Source organism: Dipodomys spectabilis, unplaced genomic scaffold (genome assembly GCF_019054845.1).
Source record: "Dipodomys spectabilis isolate Male_0828 unplaced genomic scaffold, ASM1905484v1 ptg000315l, whole genome shotgun sequence".
NCBI lineage: Eukaryota > Metazoa > Chordata > Mammalia > Rodentia > Heteromyidae > Dipodomys > Dipodomys spectabilis.
In genome coordinates this window covers 324,645-336,874 of record NW_024870992.1, presented here as the reverse complement: position 1 = coordinate 336,874, position 12,230 = coordinate 324,645, and the positions used below count along the sequence as shown (strand labels likewise).

The 12,230-nt window shown below is 35.2% G+C and overlaps 1 pseudogene; it reads left to right on the top strand.

Annotated features, from left to right (window-relative positions):
* The first annotated feature begins 10,775 nt into the window (after positions 1–10,775).
* Positions 10,776–10,872, top strand: LOC122127872 (annotated as a pseudogene).
* The last annotated feature ends 1,358 nt before the right edge of the window (positions 10,873–12,230 follow it).

Sequence of the window (12,230 nt, the reverse complement as noted above, 5' to 3'; positions counted from 1 at the left end):
GCTTGAACTTTGGGCCTGGGGCAGCTCCCCGAGGTCCTCAGCTCAAAGCTAGTACTCTACCACTTGAGTCACAGCACCATTTCCAGTTTTCTGGTGGTTCTTTGGAGATAAGAGTCTCAGAGGTGTTCCTGCCCGGGATGACAATAAACCACGATCTTCATATCTCAGCCTCCATTTTACTTAGGATTATAGGCCTGAGCCACTGGCACCTGGCTTAAGTGTAATTCTGACCTTCTTTTGTTTCTCTTTCTCTCTCAGGAACTGATTCAATGGGTGCTGGAGGAGGTGACCCAGCATCCCCATGTGGTTGGTACCAAGGTGGCCCTCTCATTCTGGCGGTAGGCTGTGGGTCAGGAGCTGTGTCGCTCAGTCTGTTGCACCAGCTCCATGAGGTAAGTCCCTCTGTGCCCTGGGTACACTGTGACAGTTATCTATTGTCCATTTAGCCTTACTGGAATCAGTACTGTGTTCAATGCTCTTTTCTAGCAAAAATTACTGGCTAAAATTACAGAATGAAAATGTAATGCCATCTTAAGAAAGCCATTTAGGGTTCTGGGAATGTGGTTCCATGGTATGGTGATTGCCTAGCATGCATGAAACCTTGGGTTCAATTACTCAGTACCACATAAATTGAAAAGGAAACACTGGAAGTGGTCCTGTGCCTCAAGTGGTGGAGGGTTAGCCTTGAGGAAAAAAAAAAGCTGAGGATAATTCCTAAGTGCTGAGTTCAGTCCCAGGACTGCCAAAACAACAACAGCAACAACAACAATTTAGTTAGTAAATGCAAAATAAAGAACCCATATTTGGAATATATAATTGCATATTCCATACTAATACCTGACAATAGTCCCTAATTCATGTGCTTTACCTATGTTAGGATACTGTGTTGAAAGGAAGTTTTGTTCATTAGGTCACGGCAATTAATGCCGGGAATGTGCTTAGATGTCAGGTGAAGATTAATACTGGAAAATTCAAAGATTCCAGGCTTTTGAGTGGGGTCACTGCTAATCACAATGAGAAGGACAGTCTAAGTGAGATTTGGAAATAATTTTGGTCAGTCATCGCACCAAAAAGGCAAAAGCTAATTAACAGTTGTGACAGAAGAGAAGGAATAACTCCAGATGGAAAGAAAAAATGATAGTAACTAATGTATAGGAGAAACCGTTCCAGGGAACCATGTTTGGTTATTGAAGAACTAGTTATCAACTAGGCTTATTCCTCATTGCCTTTAGCATTCAAAATCTCCTAGGCTAGTTCTTAATCTCAGTGTGATAAATGTATCTTCTTCTATGCTGTTCTTTCATACCTGATCTCCTTTGCTTTCTAAAAATCTGTCCTTCTATATTTCTCTATGAACATTTCCTGATATTAAATACACCTCCAAAGATGAAAGAGGATGCTAATGTAAGAGTCCCATAACTCGTGAGTCATTAATGTAACAAAATGGAAAAGGAGGACATATTTATTGCTAATTCAATTTTTCTGAAAAACTGCAATGTCACATAATTTGGTTCAGATTTCCATTCTTTGTCTACATAGTGACATTAAGTGCACATAAATGCAAATATTAGCCGGGTGCTGGTGGCTCATGACTGTAATCCTAGCTACTCAGGAGGTTGAGACCAGAGGATTGTGGTTCAAAGCCAGCCTGGTCAGGAAACACTGGTCCATGAAACACTTATCTTCAATTAACCCCAGAAACGCAGAAGTGGTGCTGAAGCTAAAGTGGTAGAGTGCTCAAGTTGTGCTGAAGAGCTGAGAGACAGTGCCCAGTATTAATGTTCAATCCCCACAACCAACAAAAAGTGCAAATATGGCTTTAAGTTTCACCCAAAGGAATGATGAAGTCAATGGTAATCTTCCCAAATGATTTATTAGTGCACCTGCTTTTGCTGAGTTATTTTTATGGCTTCTTTGCTAAACATATTCTCTTCTTTAAAAATTGTCAAGTATTAGCTTTATAATAAACTTCATCTAATATTTCTTGATTCAAAAGAGAAGTATATACAATTGATGTCACTTAGCTTTCTTACTGTCTTAGTTTAAAGCCAACCCAGGAAAGAGAGTCTGTCAAACTCTTATCTGTAATTAAACACCAAAAAAGACAGAAGTTTAGTTTTGGCTCAAGCAGTGGAGTACTAGCTTTGAGCCAGGTGGGAAAGAAAGACAACTGTTCAGGGACAGGCGCCAGTCTCTAAGTTCAAGCCCCAAACCAGCACAAAGTAAACAAACAAGCAAACAAAACACACCCTGGGCATTTCTTTGGGACTCTCCTTAAAATAGTGGTGGTCCGAGAAGAGGCTGCTTTTGCTGATCATACTCACTGGATCCTGCTTTTTTGGAATCCTTATTGCTATGGAAAACTCAGGACCAGACTAAAGGAATTGATAACTGATTCCTGCAAGAAGAGAATCATCTCAGGAGTGAAACATCCATTAATAAGACACTTTAAAACCTCCTTATCTTTGCTTTTTTGCAGTAGAAAACTTTTAAAACAAAGTTACTTCCTTTTGTTCTATGCTGGCCTTCAAATGGCATATTGTTTCCTTTTGTAACACTCTCAACCAGAAGTTTACAGACAAGTTTTATATGAGTAAAGGACACACTCAAATAAGTCAGGGACAGAGTTTCCTTCCAGCCTTGGATTCTTTTCTTGTACAGTAAAAAGGAAAGCAAGAGTTAACTTGAACTTTATCATTTTTCTATGTTCAATTCCTCTCCTGGGATCAGTTTCAACATCCAGTAACAGTTACTTCCACTTATTTCCAGTAACCATCTATGGTGCTGCTACAGAAAAAAATGACTGTTTTCTGGCTTCATTGAAATAGCACAAGGACACTTTGGACATGATGTAACACGTGTTTCAGAGACAACTTAGTAAAGAGAAATTCAATTTAAATTGCTTATAAATACATTATCCATGAGAACATTTTGTTCAAACTTCTTATGTGCTCTGTAAATTAATGTGAATTTTAAATGGGAAGAAGGTCCTCAGATCATTTTTTGTGAGTCTATCTGCTATGCATTAATTTCCCAAGTGTACATGAGTTAACAGTAAGAGAAACAATAGCAATTATAGGAGAAAAAGAAGTTCTGTGTTTATGTATAAGTGTTCAATACAATATAGAAGACTCTACAAATAAGAAAACATTGAAACAGTAATGCCAAGTCCAGTATGTAGATTTATGCGAGTGATATTGAGAAAGCATTACTCCTAAGTGGAACATGAAGCATGAGGCCACTTCCTTTCTAAATCACACTTGCTAATCACGTAAATGTGCAAAAAGGAGAATGGAAGAATGATTCTGTTTCTAATGTAAGTCAGATATAGAAGAATAGACATAACTGGAAAAAAAGAGTCTATCTTGAGAGAACAGTTATTATACTAGCAATGAACCTGGTGGCTAAGATCACATTTCTTTTTCTTTCCTTTTCTTATATTCTTTTTTTTTGTTGTTGTTGTTCGTGGAAATTGAAATATGGGACAGGGCGCTGTCCCTCTGAAATGCAGCTCAAGGCTAGTGCTCTTACACTTGAGCCAAAGTGCCACTTGCAGTTTTCTGGTAATTATTGGAGCAAATAGTCTCCAGGACTTTCCTACCCGTGCTGGCTTTAAACCCCAATCCTCAGATCTCACAACAACTTGGTTTATGATCACATTTCTAACAGTATACATTCAGGATATGTAATGTAAATGTTCATCTATCTTTATATGAACTCTTGAGTTAAAAATATGGGCTACAGGTTAGACTTTCCACTCACAAAAGTGTTTGAAGTTTAAAAGTTAATACTCCTGGAAAAATGAAACCTAAGATTGTAAAGGAGTCTGGGAAGTTCAATTTGCATCCGGCTTGGACAGTATAGGCTTTGAGACACTACCTATAATTAACCAGCCAAAAGTTGGAATACCAGTCACGAGCAAGATTGCTGAATAACAGCTTTAGGTTTTTGCATAAATACATACAAACATGCACATACACACAGAGGCACTTATATGTGCACACAAAAATACACAAATGAAATAACTCTCAGCATATGTAGAAAAGTTAGAAAAGAGTAGAAAATAGATCCTGAGTAAGACTAGAATCAAGTGATAATTTTTAGTATTAGAAAGCCCTCAAGTGAACTTTCCCCCAGAATTTGAGAATATTACATAGGTAGGGACCAGAGATAGTAAGAGAGTCAAGCAATCATTATTAATGGGATAGGATCCATGGAGGAATGAATCTGGGAACCCTGCAGGCACATCTGAAAATGTTCCTATCCTGTGTCAAATGTTAAAACATCTTTGAAAATAGTACATAAACAGTCTGAGCAGTCAGTCTAGTGGATAAGATCATAGGAGAAGTTCAGAATTACTAGTCTGTTTCTAGATTATATAAAGAAACTATGGCAGGACAATGTGATACAAGCCTGGAATTCTAGCACTCAGACAGGAGATTAGAGAGTGGAATTACATAACGATACCTTCCATGGACCAGGTAGAATAATTTTGTCTCAGTAAAACAAACCAAACAAAAAGAAAGGAATACACAGTTGGAGGTTTAGGCTTGTTAAATTAGAATTTAGATTTAAAATATATTTTTTGGTTTTGTTTGTAATTTCATATTCTGTAGGATACTACAAAATTCTTTTTAAGTAGAGGGATTAATTGAAAAATTCACAAATGATTCTGGCATATTATTTGCCTAGATATTCTTTCAAGAGAGTTATAATTAGAACATAGTTAATAGATAATTCGCACAGTTCATGTATACCATGTTAATGTGAATAATCTAGACAGAGTTGCCAAGAAATGGATGACATTAATTTATACATTTAGAAAAACCAGTTTTTTAAGAGTTTGGTTTAATATGGTATGAAGAGAGTAATTGTGTGACATCTTCTTTCTTCTACCTATATGTAACACAGGACGCCATTTCCTTATTTACGTGCCTCTGTATACATGGAGAAAAATGCTGGGTTTGGGGTTTATTTTCAATTTTGTTTTTGTTTTATTGGTTCATCCTAGAGCTTGAACTCTTGGCCTGGACATTGTCTCTGAGCCTGTTTATGCTCAAGGCTCAAGCCCTACCATTTCAACCTCAGTGCCACTTGAATCTAGCTTTTGTGGAGAAGTTTTTTGGAGATAAGATTCTAAGAAACCTTCTTTCCTGGGTGGGCTTTGGATCATAATTTTCCTATGTTAGCATACTGAATATCTGTGATAATTAAAAAGTATAAATATAAATAATATTCACAAGTGTTCTGATCTCAAGAATACCAGTGGAGGAAAAATGATGCACCTCAGTTTATTGTGTTCTTTTCAGAAGAAGGAGAGTGTCACATTAGCAGACGTGTAGTATTTTTTCAAAATAGAGATAAGGTATACATGATGTGAATTAAGGAATTTTAAGGTGTCCCTTACAAGTTGGAAACTGTTGGGATAGGATGACTTTATGGCATAAATCTTGTGATTGATGGTCATAGAAATAATAGCTTACTCTTACAAACAATTGCTTACTCTTGAAGAATTAATTATTACACATGCTTCACAGTTTTATCCTCTACCAGAATGTGGCTATTTTTCTGTTTACTTCTCAATCTGTAACACCACATTGGAAAATGCATCTATTGCAGAATTATATAACATGCAAACAGGTACTGTTTTGAATCTCTTAGGAATGTTGAGAATTTAAAAATGAGTAGTTGTTAGTCATAAGAATTTTGAATTCTGTCTCTTAACAACTTACTTACTTTTAAAAGTTATGGGTTTCCATAGCATTAAACTGTTTTTCTCTTTTAAAATGAGAAAGTACTAAATTTATTCTTTTTTGAAAAATTTGGCAAGTATATTGTGAAAATATTATATAGTTGGATAACATTCAAGTTGATGACCCTCTGATAAAGAAGGGGTAATTAATTCAAATGAGATGCCACATAGTATTGATTTTTAAAATGTTACTACATAAAGAATATTATTTACTGTGCCAATACAGTGAAATTATATTTTATGTAGCTTATTTTTTCAATTTTATTATCAAAATGATGTACAGTGGGGTTACAGTAATTGTAAGGTATTAAATCATAACTTTTCAAACTTGGTAACCCATCCTCAATTTTCTCACAGTTTTCCTTCACCCCTTCACTCCTCACAAGTTGTAATGTACATTTCCAACATATTGTCTTGTGAATATTGCTTTTGCATTGGTTTGCCTTTGGTCCTTTGTCTCACCATAATGCTTTTCCTTTTCCCTTCGCTAATTAAGGTAAATGTATACACAATACAAAATGAAATACGGCAGGGATAAACCATAGGGGAAAATCCCAAAGAAAACAGAAATCACATAGTTCATCCAAAACAACAACCACAAATGAAAAAAAAAAAATCTGGTTCCATATCTTGGAATTCATTTTGCTTAGCATCAGCTAATATGCTTATATATATGCATAACAAAGCCACTGGAAAATAATAGCTGCATGGATACTATATCATGAAAACAGCATGTTAAATTTTTGATGGTGACGGTGGAATTAGGATTGGTGAATTTGTGGTTCTGATAAAGGATTTTCAAGAGTTTTAAAGTTATGACAGGTAAAATTTAATTGTTCAAAATTTTTAACAACTTAGTCTATTAAGAAAATTTTAAATTTCCTGGAAGAATAGGCTTTCATGCAAAGAAATCCAAGGAGACTTAGTAGAGAAGGAGCAATGTGGATGAAGATGGCTCTTTTTCACACTAAACACACAGACCTCAGAAAACTTGCTGTAAATCCTGTAAGTTCCCTTGAGAGTTGTCCTTACTCAGGAACTATATTCTCACTGTTTGAAACAAGATTGTACTGGAATTTAAATTAAAAGTTCTTAAAAAATAAGGCATCAAAATTTGTGAATTTACCTTTAATTATCAAACATTAATTCTGTGAAAAAGATAATTTGAGTGAAAATATTTAGGGAGAAAGTGACCTCCAAAATGAAAGAAGGTGTTGGGGTTACACCTTTCTGTTTGCAACACTTTCCACAATGTCTTTGGACGTGAAGCAGTGAAACATAAAAAAAAATCTGATTGGATACTTCAAAATAATGATTTCACATTTCTAAGTGGCTCACAAAAATAATACTCCTATTAATATGAGATAGTGAAGACATCCTTTATTACATATGCCAAAAAGTTCAGAAAAGAATTGAGCAAATGGAAAAGTTAATTAAAAAAGTTTTCTTAGAAGCCTTAGCTAAGTGTATTGTCTTCAGCAGTGAAGGGAGGCCAAAACTTTTTGATATAAATTGTGTTAGAATTTTTACTCCCTAAAGTGATTTTACAGAGCCCATTTGTCTCACTACAATGCCGATGGAGGTGATTTATAACCTTAGACAATCAATTTAATTCTGTTCAAAATTCTCCCCTACCCCAAACTACCCTCTTTGAACAGCTTTGTTTGCTTTTCCCAAGACTGCCCTTCATTAACTGATTAAAATTTTAAGAGGTCATATTCATACTCTCTAGAGATTGCTGTTTGGTTGTGATTTTTGTGTGTTTTTGTTTCTTGTTGTGTTTTTAACTGAATTTTAAAAGGTTGTGCAATTGTGTTACAATTAAATCTATCCATCTAATTGTCCAATGCTCCTAGATCAGAGTCATTCTTTCCATCATTCTCAACCAACCCTTTTTCCAAGATTTATTTCCAATTTACCACTTCCTTCATGATATGTGTACATTGAGTATTCTAGCTGTACTTGCCCCTTGTTCATTTTTCATTCATTCTATGTCTTTACTATAATTCCTCTCTGGTTTCAACTTCCTGATAGTCATTCTGTTAAGCTATCTATTAATACTTTGAAAGGTTTATATACATTCCATGGAGTTTCAATCCTGCATATTCTTGAACTGATGTCAGCTTATATTTCCATAATTCATTCATCTGCCACAACAATTTGCAAGACTGGAGACGTGAAGCACCTAAACATGATTTTATTCTCACCCATTTGGAAGATTAATCTTTAGTCAAAAAGAAAGTTAAAAATGGATTAGAATGTATTCCTAACTATGAATTTTTATAAATGGCTTTGTACAATGGTGTGATTCTTTTGTTTTACATGGAATAATATTTTCTACTACCTATAAGTTTTGGAAAAAGAAGAAAATTAAAATTTATTCCTAGAGAGGAATATGATAGAAATTGAAGACAGATATTATGTGTGTCATATCTCTGATGAGTACCCATATTCAAGACTTAAAGTAATATTTCTTACTATGTTAGACAGAGGGAAAACATAAAATAACATATGATAAGGCAACTATTTGTGGTTTTTTAAAATGTACCTTATTAAATGATGAAATTTATTAGGTAACGTTTGGGTTGAAATTTAGGAGGCTGATCTATTTAACACACTTCTGGAAGGCCCTTACTGAAAAACACAAATTGTGGGTGGTACTATTTCTACACTTTAATGAATGGTTGAACATGTTTGGCATTAGTGAAGGCCCTTACTGAAAAACACAAATTGTGGGTGGTACTATTTCTACACTTTAATGAATGGTTGAACATGTTTGGCATTAGTGCTGTGTAAATAATTCAACTCTATTGTAACTTGCTCCCTATACTTGAAAAACTTGTAATGTCACTAAGTATCATCAACTTCTCAAATGTTATTTTGGCGAATATGATTTCAAAAAGTTTATTTGAAAAGGAATACACTTTCAGGAGATTAAATGTAGGTTATCATTGGTTTGAGAGTGACATTTTTATACCACAGAACCATGTTGTACTGAAGTCCCAGTGTTTGAAGTACTCCTTAGTGCTTCAAATGTTTTTCTGAATTACATTTGAGCTCTAGGTCCAGATTTCGGGGCTTTGGTAGACCAATTATGGATCTATCCTTCCAGGAACTATTTTTTGGCCCACATATGTTGGAATAAAATCTTTCATTAATCATAGTTGAGGGGTATTAAAAATAATCTTATGACACTTTGTGAACTTGTTCACTCATATGGGCTGGTCATCTGTAAGTTGAATGTTTAAATTACAGTACTTTCTCTCAAATTTTGCGATCTCATCATTCATTTTAAGTAGCCTTGCATTTCACAATTACTTTCTGCTAATTCTTGCATCTCAAGGAATTGGGACCCTGAAATATAGGAAATGCGAAATTGAGATGGGTCTTCAATTACTTTGTGTTGATATGTTGCTTGAGCCATGGTGAGAAGTCTTGCCCCTGTAATCTGATGATGCAGATAGGAATGCTTCACAAATATGGAGAAAACCAGTTTGGGACAAGCGAGTTAAACAATAAACAGAGCAGCAGAGTAAAAACCATTATAGATTAGAGGAAAAAAAATGTTTTTTACCATGTGGATTCAGAAGACCAAGAACAGTTAGAATGTATCACAAGTTTATACTAAAAACATTGCACTGATACTTTTTATAGTCTAATATATATATTAAACCTAATTATTAATATTCAAATTCTATTTATTGGAATAAATAAATATCAATTTATTTGTCAAATTGTCAACTAATTCTAGTAAGTTTCATTGTGTGAAATATAAAATCAGCACATATAAATATAAAATATATAACTATATATAATATAATTAAAAGGCACACGTTTTGCATTGTTCTGTTGTAGTTACTGTATTAAAGGCAACTCTGTTTTAAAGTATTATTCCATTATCTCTACCTCAGTGTTTGATAGAGTTAGACCTAAAGCTTTACCATTTGTAGATTTACAGCATGGAGGCAAGAGGAAACACTGTGATTAAAACATTATCAATTCAATGTCTAATAACGAGGAGAAACATATGCACTTCTCCTGCAACTATGAAAATATTTGGTGATGAAAAGGCAGTAGTGTAAGTTCCTGCCTGGTTGGATGTTAGACAGGCCAGGACATTAAGTTATCATGCATACGAACAATTTTTTCACCTTCTTGGCTTTAGCTACTTTTGAAATGGAGGTATAATAAAAATTATATTTTGATAAAATACCTTCTAGTCTGAACAGTTCTGTTTGAACTGTTCATCTCTCTATGATCCCTTTTAACCAAGATTAGCTTTGTTCTAGTAAGACAATCTATGCTTTCAGGGTAAGATATTCTGGTTGGTCTGTTCCCACATGGAAGAAGGGTAAAGGCTCAGGTAGACATTTGTTCCAGTAATACCTCATTTGGGAAAATGTTAGCTGAAGAAGTTTAGAAGTAGCTCTTAAGCAACGCTTACTTTGAATCCATTAGATCCACAAAGCTAATTCAGTTGGATAAATAAGTACTTGAAAACGCCTTCACCTTTGGACCTATCTATAAATAATTGAGAGTATGATCAAATTCCAAATAAAAAGACTTAAGATAGTCATTGACAAAAAAATTTGCAAATGTAGGCCGGGCGCTGGTGGCTCACGCCTGTAATCCTAGCTACTCAGGAGGCTGAGATCTGAGGATCGCGGTTCAAAGCCAGCCCGGGCAGGAGAGACCGTGAGACTCCTATCTCCAATAAACCACCAGAAAACCGGAAGTGGCGCTGTAGCTAAAGTGGTAGAGTGCTCGCCTTGAGCTGAAGAGCTGAGGGACAGCGCCCAGGCCCAGAGTTCAAGCCCCACGACCAACAAAAAAAAAAAAAAAAATTGCAAATGTGAGCAACCGACTGATCAATATAATTTTTCCACTATTCACAGAATTTTAGGGAAATAAGATCGATAGCATTGTTAGAAACAATATGGTTTCCTTGTTACAAGTAGGCACCCATAGATATAAGCCGGTATAATGATTGCATCATTAACTACTTAAATTTAGAGGATACTACATGCTTCAGCAGCATGTATACTCAAATTACAATACAGAGATTAACATGGCACTTGCACAAGGATAATATGAAAATGTGAGAAGTATTCCATATTATTCATCCTTCAGATGCAAGAAATGAAAAACAGTTATTAAAAAGTTGATTACAAAATTACAAGTGTAACAATACATGTAATTCATAGAATTAAATTTAGTTTGACATCAGTGTATTAAATCTTCACCTCACAAAGGCGTTTACATAGCATAAACTTCACAAATCTTTTCAAATTAGACAACATTGTCATTTTATCACAAAGAAAAATAATATTAAGTCCTAGAAAAAAAAGGAAGCAAACTGTTTCTATATGGAATGCAATCAGAAAGGACACATTAGCAAACCTATATATTATAAAATAATGTAGAATTCAAAGAATATCTAGGAGAAAATAAAATAAATTATGAACATTTTGCAAACATAGAATATAGTATATTTTAAAATATACTTTTTCAAACCGGGCGCTGGTGGCTCACGCCTGTAATCCTAGCTACTCAGGAGGCTGAGATCTGAAGATCGTGGTTCAAAGCCAGCCCGGGCAGGAGAGACCGTGAGTCTCCTATCTCGAATAAACCGCCAGAAAACCGGAAGTGGCGCTGTAGCTCAAGTGGTAGAGCGCTCGCCTTGAGCTGAGGAGCTGAGGGACAGCGCCCAGGCCCAGAGTTCAAGCCCCATGACCGACAAAAAAAATAAATAAATAAAAAAAATAAAATATACTTTTTCAGACAAGCACCAGAAATATTTTAGTTTCTGTACTACTCATTTTAACAGGTAAATTAAAATTATTTCTGATTAAAAAATCACAAACTCTGAGGAAAATATTATACATGTATACAAAAACTATTGAATACATTTTGGCATCCAAGGCAGGCAATTCACTTGGAAGAATTCCACGGAATCCATGAATTTTTACAGGAAAATATTAGTGCTGCCGGGCACTGGTGGCTCATGCCAATAATCCTAGCTACACAGGAGGCTGAGATCTGAGGATCATGGTTAAAAGCCAGCCTGGAAAGGAAAGTCTGTGGTACTCTTATCTCAAATAAACCACTAGAAAACTGGAAGTGGAGCTGTGTCTCAAGTGGTAGAGCACTAACCTTGAGCTGAAGAGCACAAGAGATATCTGGGATAGCTCCCAGGCCCTGAGTTCAAGCTCCATGACCGACCAAAATAAATATATTGCTCTTATTTCATTGTGAAAATATTTTGTAGGGACACAAAAGATGGACTTGCATTTTTGAAATTTAAGAAACTTAACCCGACCATTAGGACTTCATTGAACAATTTGTACAGCCTTCCACAACTTCATAGAGGTAGTGATACATACTTATCCTTTTGGCAATATCAAATATGGTTTCTTCTATGTTGTTCTTCAGGCCTGGTTTTATATAATGGTTCAACAGAAGGTGATCCAGCGTACCT